Genomic DNA, 11,743 nt, shown 5'->3' on the forward strand with positions numbered 1-11,743 from the left:
ATCTTTCTTCTATCATTGACAGTCCCTCTAGGTTGTGGGCTGCTTGCCTGTGTTCCTGAGAAGCATCTACGGTACCAGTCTATAGAGTGTGTTTTCTTTAGTGAATTACCGGTATGTTTACCGGTAATAAACTTGCACTGTTTTATGTATATGTTTGATTACATACAGCCTTGTGACAGTTTTCCTGCATGTCATAAGCATTTGAATATAAATTAAAATGTTAAAATCAAATCTGATATTGTTTTAGCTTTTATTTGGTGTGTGGAAGGTGTGCGGAAGAGGGGGTAGTCTTATACGGCGAGTATATAACAAACTCTGTATTTTGAGTGGAAATGTTAGGGGGTCGTCTTATACGCCCAGTCGTCTTATATGCCGGCAAATACGGCATTTTTTATTCTTAAAAGACTATAGAAAATTATCGACACAATGGAATATGTAATCTATTTCTTCATCAAGGAGATATGTATTTATTGAAATACTGAGATAAGCAAAAAAGTCTCATTATCGATGTGAACTTCTGTACAGTATGTCATTTACTTCTAGTTTCTATAGTGTGCGTTCAGGTTGCCTAAATGTGTCCTTTCCCACTGGCATGTGTACAATTATGCAATTATCAATTTCTAGAGCATGAGTGTTTAATTTAGTGCCAAACTGGAATAACTTGGTGAAGCTTTAAAGAAATAAGTGTTGCCTGGGTCTCACACATAGAAGTTTTCATTGAAATGAAATGTGGTGTGACCTGGACTTTGAGAGACTTAACAATTTCAATGCAGAGTCGTGTTTAAGAATCTGTGCTTTAGAGTTAGAGGTTTTCTTTAAAAATACCTACACTTCCATGATAAGCCTTGTTAACTATGTGGAGGCAGTATTTATAAGGTTTGAGAGTACATGCTCTGAATTTTGACTAAATTGGAGCTTCCATTCTAACATGTCATGTATGTCACTTTATGCAACATACTCAAACTTTCACTTTCTCATCTGTGTAAGAAGGAGTGCAATGTTACCAATCTGAGATTTGTAATGAATCAAATTGAATCAATATTGTAAAGTATTCAAGAGAGTCTGGCACATCAAATACACAATACTTATTAGCAATTCATAAATTTGATTGTTATTAAGAAATTAATTAATAAATGTAGATCATATATTAAATCAACAGACATACAAAATGTTTGTTTATATTATTATGTTATTATCGTTATTTAAATTACATAGGTCATAATTGCCATTTGTGGTCACATAACCAAATGGAAGCCCTGTGCAGCAGCCAATTTTTAAAGATAAATTTATGGCTACACTTAAGATATAGACTAGAATGAAACACCTCACTTTTTTAAAGATGAATTTGGATAACATCTCAAGTTATCCATTTTTATTTCCAAAATACAGCTCTAATAATCAAGCTAAGAATTAAAGTAACTAAGGAATATTATATGCTATTCAGATAGAAGGGTTAACTTTCTCCTGTTTTAGATAAACGAATATTTTTTGTATTTGCTTTAATGTTTTATAACAAGTGAGAGATTCTTTTCATATGTTCTTGAAAGTGATGCACAAATAAGTGATATCTAAGAGAAAGGAAAATAACATAAAGATAAATTAAGCGTTGAGTCAAATTCTCATTTGGAAAATACCAGGCTCCAACTGATGTGATGTTAGATCTACTGAGTATGCTTAGTTGTATAATCTTTTATTTTGAAATAATTTTAGAATTATAGAAAAGTTGTAAAAATAGCAGAAGTTCCCTCATATACTGGTACATCACTCAGTTTTCTCCAATGTTAACATCTTATATAACCACATAGTGTAGTTATCAAAACCAAGAAATTAACATTAGACCCTTGATGTTAACTAATCTACAGAATTAATTTGGATGTCACCAGGTTTTGCCCTAATGTTCTTTTTCTCTTACAGAATCCATTGCAGAATGCCACATTTAATTTATTTGTTATGTCTCTTTACCAGTACTTTCCTTCAACCAGTAGCAATTCCTAAGTTTTTCTTCATCTTTTTATCTTAATAATTTGAAAAATAATGGTCAGTTATTTTGTAGGATATCCTTTAATGTGGGTGTATCTGATGTTTTCTTGTGATTAGACTGTGTTTATGTATTTTTAGAAAGAATAATACAGAGGTGATGTACCCAAATCAGAGGGCACATGAGGTGTATACACCTTATGTCTGTTAATGTTAACCTTAATCACTTTGCTAAGGTGGTGTCTGATGAATTTCTCCACTATAAAGTTACAATTATTCCTTTTGTATTTAACAAAAATCTTGGGGGTGATACTTCAGGACTATGCAAATATTCTGTTTCTCCTCAAATTTTTGTTCACTAACTTTAGTATTCATTGGTGGATCTTGCTTTCTATAAGCTAGTATTATTAGCTAGTATTATAATAATGATGATGATTTTCCCTCATTTATTATGTCCCTTAACCCTTCCACAATTATTAATTGAAATTCTTGAGTAAGAGAAAGCTATTCCCGCTCCTACATTTATTGATTGATTTAATTATTAATTTATCTCAGTATCAACTCCTAATAGATATAGTTTTTTTTTTTCCTATAGGCTTCAATACAGTACAACAATTAATCATTTTGTTGTTTAAATTGTTTCTGTTTTATCCATTGGGAACTCTTCTAGGTTGAAATCTCTGCTTTTTTGATGTGCCTCCTTCTTTGAATACTTTTTTCATTTTTGGCACTGCACAGTGCTTCAGAATGGACCGCTTTTCTAAGTAACTCTTTTTTTATCCACTGGAAAATGGTTTTTAGAAACCAATATCTAAGCACAAGTAGTGTTCATTACTACTGAGGTATCACTACTTCTAGGCCTTCTCCATAAACAGAGCTTGGAAACATATCTATACTAATAAAAGCCTAGGTGGCCCTTGCGTTCTCACGTGATGCCCTCACATCATCACAAGATGGCCGCCCCATGTCATCACAAGATGGCTGCCCCATGTTGTCACAAGATGGCTGCTACAAGATGGCTGCCACAAGGTGACTGGCAGGGGAGGGCAGTTGTGAGTGATCAGGCCAGCAAGGAAGGGCAGTTGAGGGCAACCAGGCCAGCAAGGGAGGGCAGTTGTGGGCGATTGGGCCGGCAGGAGAGGGCAATTGGGGGCCATTGGGCCCTCAGGGGAGGGCAGTTGGGGGCTATAGAGCCCTCATGGGAAGACAGTTGGGGGCGAGCGGGCTGGCAGAGGAGTACAGTTGGGAATGATTGGGCCAGCAGGCGAGCAGTTAGGCATCGATCAGGCTGGCAGGCAGAAGCAGTTAGGGGCAATCAGGCAGGCAGGCAGGCGAGTGGTTAGGAGTCAGCAGCCCCGGATTGTGAGAAGGATGTCTGATTGCTGATTTAGGCCTAATCCCTGCGGTCATCCTCCAAGGGGTCCCAGATTGGAGAGGGTGCAGGCTGGGCTGAAGGACACCCCCCGCCCATGCAGAAATTTCATGCAGCAGTCCTCTAGTGTATGTATAATAACTCGTGGCTACAAACACCTACATATAAATTACTATATCTATCTATATATAGATATATGCCATCCTTTTATATATATGTTAACTAAAACATGAGTTCATACTGATATTTCCAATCCAATAACACAAGATTCATCCTAGGATTTGCATTTTCCTTTTTTTTAGCTTCATTCTCTGGCAGTGAGAACCTGGTTATAATTTCCTACATGTTTACTTATTTTTTCAATTGTGGTACATGCATACAGTAGTTTCAGAATTATAAACCCATACCCCTAGAGGTTATTATTAACCAACTAGAGGCCTGGTGTATGAAATTTGTGCACTGGGGGGTGTTGTCCCTTGGTCCAGCCTGTACCCTTTCCAATCTGGTTCCCCTTGGGAGATTTCCAACAGGGATTGGGCCTAAACTGACAGTTGGCATCCCTCTCACAATCCAAGACTGCTGGCTCCCAAATGCTTGCCTGCCTGCCTGCCTGATTGCCCATAACCGATTCTGCCCGCCAGCCTGATCACCCCCTAACCACTCCACTGCCAGTTTGATTGATGCCTAACTGCTCCCCTGGCAGCCCAATCACGCCCAACTGCCCCCCCCCCGCTGGCCTGATCGCCCACAACTGCCCTCCCCTGCAGGCCTGGTCGCCCCTAACTGCCGTCCCCTGCTGGCCTGGTCACCCCTAACTGCCCTCCCCTGCCAGCCTGGTCACCCCTAACTACCCTCCCCTGCTGGCTTGATTGCCCACAACTGCCCTCCCCTGCCAGCCATCTTGTGGCTGTGGGCGCTGCCATCTTTGAGGGTGTGGCAGTCAATTAGCATATTTCCTCCTTATTGGCTGTTGGCACAGCCATCTTTGCAGCCTGCTGTTCAGTCATTTGGTCTGCCCTCACTAACCCCTCTGCCGGCCTGTTCGCCCCATGCAGCCTGCTTCTCAGTCATTCGGTCGGCCCTCACTAACCCCCCTGCTGGCCTGGTTGCCCCATGCAGCCTGTTAGGTTGTCCATTCAGTTGTGATATACTTTATCTATTAAATAAAGTATATTAGTTCTATAGGATTTTTTTGTCTTTACTTATACAGTATTTAATCAAAATACCCTTCCAAGGTAACTTTAGCCTCAAATATATTTATCCAAATATTTGCTGATGCTTGAAACTTCTTAGCAGGTAATAAAATATTTTCATTCCCATATTCATTATGATATTTCTCAAATACTCTATGCCTCCATTTAATCCAATAGCACAGTATGAGGTTATGTGTTATCTTGAGACAGGCTATTACATTTTGGATAGTTTTTACCATTAAATATTTCTTTTCTTGAAGCCAAAACTTCTCTTTTCAGCTTCTACACATTGGAATATATGTTTTAAATGCCATATTTAAATGTTGTAGAAATTGACTTATAAAATAATCTATTAGTTCTTATAATTTAATTATTTATGTTATATAATGGGACCATTACATATGAGTAATCTAGCAAGGGGAAAAAAAAAACAAGAAAAAATTTATTCCAGTTCCACCTGAGAGCCATAGCTAATCTCATACTATAATCTTATTTTTCTCACTATTAGTGAACTGTGACTTTCCAAATAATTATATACATTTATGGATACACTTATTTAGAAAAAAAAGTCTGTGAATGCATGCTCTGTGACATTCCTTTTGTGGAATGATTCTAAATCAGTTACCTATCGTATAAAAATCTCCTCTGATATTTCTGTTTTTTTCATAAGAACAGACATAAATAAAGTAAAAGACATGAAGCTGTGTGGATAACTGAAGTTTGTGACCCATAATCTATTCAATGATTTTTTTAAAAAAGAAAAGCAGTCTTTTAAAATAAGATTATTTTATGAATCAGAGGGATAAAGAACATGTATCATTACTAGTGACATCGTCTCCATTGTAAATTTTCTCAGCTGCATGAGAACTAGTTCATATTTATAGATTTTGCTTTCTGCATGATGGCATGGGGCCAAGCCAGCAGGCAAATAAGAGAAAAGACTTGCGCCAAGTCTGAAGTGACCCTGATTCTGGACAAACAGTGATAGGTTGATACAAAGACATAGGGTTGCTAAAAACCTAAGGCCTTGTTATTCACGATTCCTAGTACACAGTGGGTGTGGCTTGAATTAGGATTTGTGTTGTCTTCCTTGGTATCCTTTAAATCCTTTTGTTTCTGATTACATTCTCTCACCCTGTTGCTTAACTCAAATGAATGAATGAATGGCTGGTCAGGTATTAGCTATTATGGGCCATGGGAAAGAGAACCACAACCTGCAGGTAAACAGTGATGACAGGCATGCCCGTGCTTTCTCAGCTGCCTTCTGGGTCACATTTAGAACAAGTACAGCTGAGGTTTCTGAAGAATCTTTTATCCACACTCTGGACAAAGGCCTTATGAGCTCAAAGAGGATAATGAAGCTGAAATTCTTGATGAGTTTTCTCAGAATTTTGTCTTCAGTAATTGATCATTCCTTCAGCCTATTGATTTTCCCTTTAAAGAAAAATTACTTTCTTTCTCTTTTCTATTTACTATGAATGAACAGCGGGATTCATCATTGTGAGCAATTCTTACTCCAATTTAATTTAGCTGTCATCCATAAACTATCCTAATCTTGGGAATAAAGTAGGATTATTGTTTGAAATCATTTTCTCATCTTTTTCTGTCTTCTGATTTGATAAAAACCAATATTAACTAAATGATTTCAGAGTTTCAGATGTGAACATTACATTCTCATAGGATATAAACTTGCTATTTAGCACTAAGCAATTCTTTGATGGCAAAAGTCACTTTGGAATTAAAAAGAAAAGAAAAACAGAAATTTCTACACATGCATATCTCTTTATTAGCAGCATCTATATGCATTAAAGGCTTACATAAGATATAGTTATAGATGTCTATTTTGAGCTAAAAACTTAATTTCCATAGCATATAAATATTCTAGCCCAGTAGGAGTTCACAGTTCAATTCCTGGTCAGAGCACATGCCAGGTTGTGAGCTCAATCCCTCGTGTGGGCATGCAGGAGGCAACCAATCAATGATTCTCTCTCTTCATTGATGCTTCTATCTCTCTCTCCCTCTCCATTACTCTCTGAAATCAATAAAAATATATTTTAAAAATATATATCTTCATTCCTCTGGTGAGGATTAAAAAACATTCTACACCTTTTCTCCCCAACATATATACATTTCATGTTTTATGTCACAATGTTAAATATTTTCATATAGTCTACCCATTAACAAATTATTATAGCTATAGTTATTTTAATACTTCTGTCCTTTAACCTTTATACTAGAGTTAAAAGTTATTTAGATGCCACCATAACAGTCTTAGGTTATTCTGAATTGGACTATATATTTACCGATATCAGTGCCAGGTTCCCATATTGATGGGCCTCCCTCTGGCATCTCAGTCAAGTGGGGCTGGAGCAGAGTTACATAGATGTTGTTAGGTCCACAGTTGGGTCCAAAGTTGGCAGGCCTGTTACAAGGAGCACAGCATGTGTAGTTCCTGCCAGATTCCTACATGGACTGGACTGCGCTTGGGGGCTTGATGGAGCAGAACTGGAGCCAGTTCATGTGACCACTTATGGGTATGCAGTCCAGTTCAGTGGGCCTGTTACCAGGTACACAGAGTGGTTTGGCTCCCACTGTTTCTCTGTGTGGGTTCCTACATGGTCCTAGCTGGGTTTCTGGGTAGACAGGACAGACTGCCTCCAGGACCATGGTAGAGTGGAGCTAAAGTTGGGTCACAGGCATGCCAACAGGGGCTTGGGAAAGCTTGTCTCCTGCCAGTTCCCTGGGTAGATAGAACTTCCTCCAGAGCATGGCAGAATGGGGATCAATGCAATTCTCAGGGTCGCTTCCAGGTCCACAGCCAGAATCGACTTTATTTTTTAAAAAAATATATATTTTATTGACTTTTTACAGAGAAGAAGGAAGAGGGATAGAGAGCTAGAAACATTGATGAGAGAGAAACATCGATCAGCTACCTCCTGCACACCCCATACTGGGGATGTGCCCACAACCAAGGTACATGCCCTTGACCAGAATCTAACCTGGGACCCTTCAGTCTGCAGGCTGACGCTCTATCCACTGAGCCAAACCGGTTAGGGCCAGAATTGACTTTAAGGTCCGCAGCTGGGACTGAGGTCAGAAGGCCTGCTGCCAGTGGCATGGAATGGCATTCTTGTGTCTTGGGTCATTGAGCAGGCAGTACTGACTGCAGGACTGAAGCTAGGTCACAGTTTCAATATCTACAGTGGGATTTGTGGCCTAAATACCTGTTACCAGGGGCCTGGACAGGACTGGCTCTTTCTGGGTCCTTGAGCAAGCAGGACTGCTTCTAAACAGAAAAGGGAGCAGAGCTATAGCCAAGTTGCAGGGCCACTACAGACTTGCAGCCAGGTCTGTAGCTGGTAAGACTGTAACTGAGGACATAGGTGCATGTGGCTTCTACTGGGTCCCTAGAATCATGGGTCTGGTTGCAGGATGACAGACAAGTGGGGCTGGATCCAAGCACACAGGAGGTTGGGGCTCCTTTCATTTTGTATGTTTGGTGAGCCTCCTTACTAGGAAGTGAGCCTGCATTCTCAGAGCAGCTCTTTTCAGTCTAGAGGTTTACTAGGGTTTTGCAAAATCTTACCTGGATTCCAGATTCCCAACAATGGCACTTCTGTCCATGGATGGCTACAAATCAATGTTTTTGTTTGGGGATGCAAGTTGGGGGGCCTCTTATTTCTCCATCTTGCTGGTGTCATATTCCTCATTGTGGTTTTGGTTTGTATTTCCCTAATGGTTAGTAATATCTAGTATTTTCTCCTGTACTTATTGGTCATCGGTATATCTTTTTTTGAAGATATGCCTTTCAAATTATTTTCCCATACCTTAATCAGGTTTTGCTGTTGTTATTTTACTGAGTTGTTACTGTTATTTTTTATTCTGGATATTAACATGTTATCAGATATATAATTTTCAAATACTTTCCTCCATTTCATAGCTTGCTTTTTCACTCTGTTTAAAGTATGCACTAATGTACAGAAGTTTACATTTTGCTGTAATTCAGTTTATCTGTTTTTCCTTGTGCTACCTGTGCTTTTGATGTCACAATGAAGAAATTATTGTCATAATGAATGTCACGAAGATTTTCCTCTATGTTATCTTCTAGAAAGTAGCTCTCAAATTTATGTCATTGGTCCATTTTGAGTTAATTTTTGTATAAGGAATAATGTAAGGGTCCAACTTCATTCTTTTGCATATGGAAATCTAGTTTTCCAAACATCATGACTGTCTTTTTCCCATTTGAATGATCTTAGCTCCCTTCTATAAAAATCTCTTTATTCTTTAATGACTATTAAATCTTTCATTTTATTTTTAGCAGATAAAAAGTATTGGTCCTTATCAGACCTCAAATATGAATGTTTAACTTACCATCCCATACATCTAATATATGTTACTCCTTTGGCTGAAATCAAATGAAACTCATTTCTGCAAACATTCAATATTTTTTTATTTTTCCATTGATTTTTAGAGAGAGTAGAAGAGACGGGGAGAGGTTGAGAGAGAGAAACATTGATGTGAGAGAGACACAATAATTAGTTGCCTCCTGCACATGCCCCGACAAGGGCCAGGGATCTAGCCTGTGACTGAGGTATGTGCCTTTGACCAGAATCAATCCCAGGACCCTTCAGTCTATGGGCTGATGCTCTATCCACTGAACCAAACCAACTAGGGTAACATTCAGTATTTTAAGGACTAATTTTAAATGATGTCAGAGTGTATATATAATACTCTTCTGACTCATATATAGTCCACTTTTACCACTGTTAAAATAATTCAAATTTTTGTGATCTTAGTCAATAAATGTAAAATAATAGTTTTAATGAGCATTTTTAATTGTTTTTCTTATGTTTCATTAGGAACCAAAGATCATCTTGTCAATTTGACAAATTTTTTATGCCAGCAGCTATTTGGGTCTGCAATAATGTTGGTAGCATGCATATTCTACTATTAAACACATTGTTAAAAGCACTGACACCAATGATAAAACAAAGGAAAATAAGTCACATTAACCTTTTCAATCAGCCATTATGAAAAATTTGTTAAAGATAACTTTTGTACATTTACTTAAGAACAAAAGCATACGTTTCAGAGAAAAGCACGTTTCTGTTTGCAGCCTCACCATTGGGAAATCTAGTCCAAGTATGCTTGAATTCACTGTAAGAAAAAACCTTGAAAATGACACAATCTTTGTCTAATATTCTCATTTAATCCATACACGAGTGAACAGTGATAATTACTGCACATAAGTGATTTGTAGAAAATTTCCCAATTCTCTCTCCTCCTAAAGAGAATTTAATAAATGAGAACATAAAAAGTCACACAACTTTTGGGAAATATAAAAAATCCCATAGGTTTTCTTTTCTTTTTTTAATTAAATGTTTTGGGTGACATTGATTACTAGGATCATATAAGAGTTAAGTGTACATTTCTATGATACATGATGTGTATATTGCAACATGTGATTAGTCAAATAATTTCCTGTAACTCTATGTTTAGCTCCCTTTAGCCTTTCCTACCCTCCCATGTCCTTACCTCTGGTAAACACTATACTGTTGTTTGTATATATGAATTTCAGGGTTTTTTTTTAAATTTATTATTGTTTACACTATTACATATGTATTTTCTCCTTTACCCACCTCCACCCAGCCACCGCCCCCTCCCTCGGGCCTTCCCCACACAGTCATGTATTTCCATGGGCTACGTATATAGATTCTTTGGCTAATCTCTTCACCTTTCATCCAATCCCTGCCTCTCCCTACCCTCTGAGCTCTAGCAGTCTGTTCCATTGTATCCATGCCTCTGGTTCTAATTTGTTTGTCGGTTTATTTTGCTCATTAGATTCCACATATAAGTGAAATCATATAATATTTGTCCTCAGTCTGGCTTTTTTCACTTAGCATAATGTTCTCCCGCTCCATCCATACTGTCCCAAACGGTAAAATTTTCTTCCTTTTATGGCAGAGTAGTACTAGTATTCCATTGTGTAAATGTTTCACAGTTGTTTTTTATCCACTCATCTACTGATGGGCACTTGGGCTGTCTCCAGATCTTGGGTATGGTTAATAATTCTTCTATGAACACAGGGGTGCATATACTCTTTCAAATTGGTGTTTCAGGGTTCTTAAAATATATTTCCAGAAGTTGAATATCTGGGTCAAAGGCCCAACATAAATTTTGAAAATTTAGCTTAAGTTAGCTGTATTGACTTTATGGTTGTACATACTCACTTCATAGATGAAGGAGAAAGAGGAGGAGGAGGAGGATGGAGAGCAGAAAGGAAAATGGGAAGAGGAATAGAAGGGGGAGGGGAAGTAAAAGTGATGGAAAATCAAGAAACCAATTCTGTTTCATGGTGGTATCACTTTGTTAACATGGATTTAGGTTTGAACAGAAAACATACTGCCTATATAAATATTTTTAAAACACAGCTTGAAGCCAACTTAAATATCTATAGTTGTGACTGAAATTCATCTGGAAATGAAGGTAAGGCCTGATAGCAGAAGAAAAACCGAAGCATCTTAAAAGGGAAATAGAACGTTTTTTTCCCCTCCCTTTTGATTCTTCAATGAAGAAAGTACTGGAACTCTTTCAGAACATACTAGTATAGAATTGTAGGCCCAATCTTCAAAATTTTCAAGGTAATAAGTTGACCCAGTTGGTTGTTTTACTTTTTTTGCTATTTCAATTTCCAGGGTACTTTATCTCCAGCACAGAATGAGCTGATCTAATATTCCAGTACCCAAGAAGAAGGCATGTAGAATCAAATCTATAACTTGATATACATTTGACTTTCTCACAAACCTTGTTTCTTTCTGGTTCTTCTATATGATATATCCTTATTGATAATGCACACTAATCAAATACTATCTAGTTTTCAGTTAAATATGGAGGTCATCCACTGTTATAAAACTCACTGGATGATGAAACAGATAATTCCTAAATAATGAAGCAGTGACCATCATCAATTTAACAAAAACAATTGAGTACTTACTGTTTGCCAAGCATAGTGTGCAAGGAGCTGAGAATACAAGTGAGTCAAAAATAAACTAAGTCTGATGTAGTTTAGTCTACTTTACTGAAGTCCTAATTAACGAGTCACAGTTAAGATTGAAGATGTCTTCTGATGTACAGCAATGCTTTTGTCCATTATATTTATATGTAGGTAATATAAATATATGCTTTCTTAACTAAAAGTGGT

The sequence above is a fragment of the Myotis davidii genome, unplaced genomic scaffold (genome assembly GCF_000327345.1).
Source record: "Myotis davidii unplaced genomic scaffold, ASM32734v1 scaffold739, whole genome shotgun sequence".
NCBI classification, from domain to species: Eukaryota; Metazoa; Chordata; class Mammalia; order Chiroptera; family Vespertilionidae; genus Myotis; species Myotis davidii.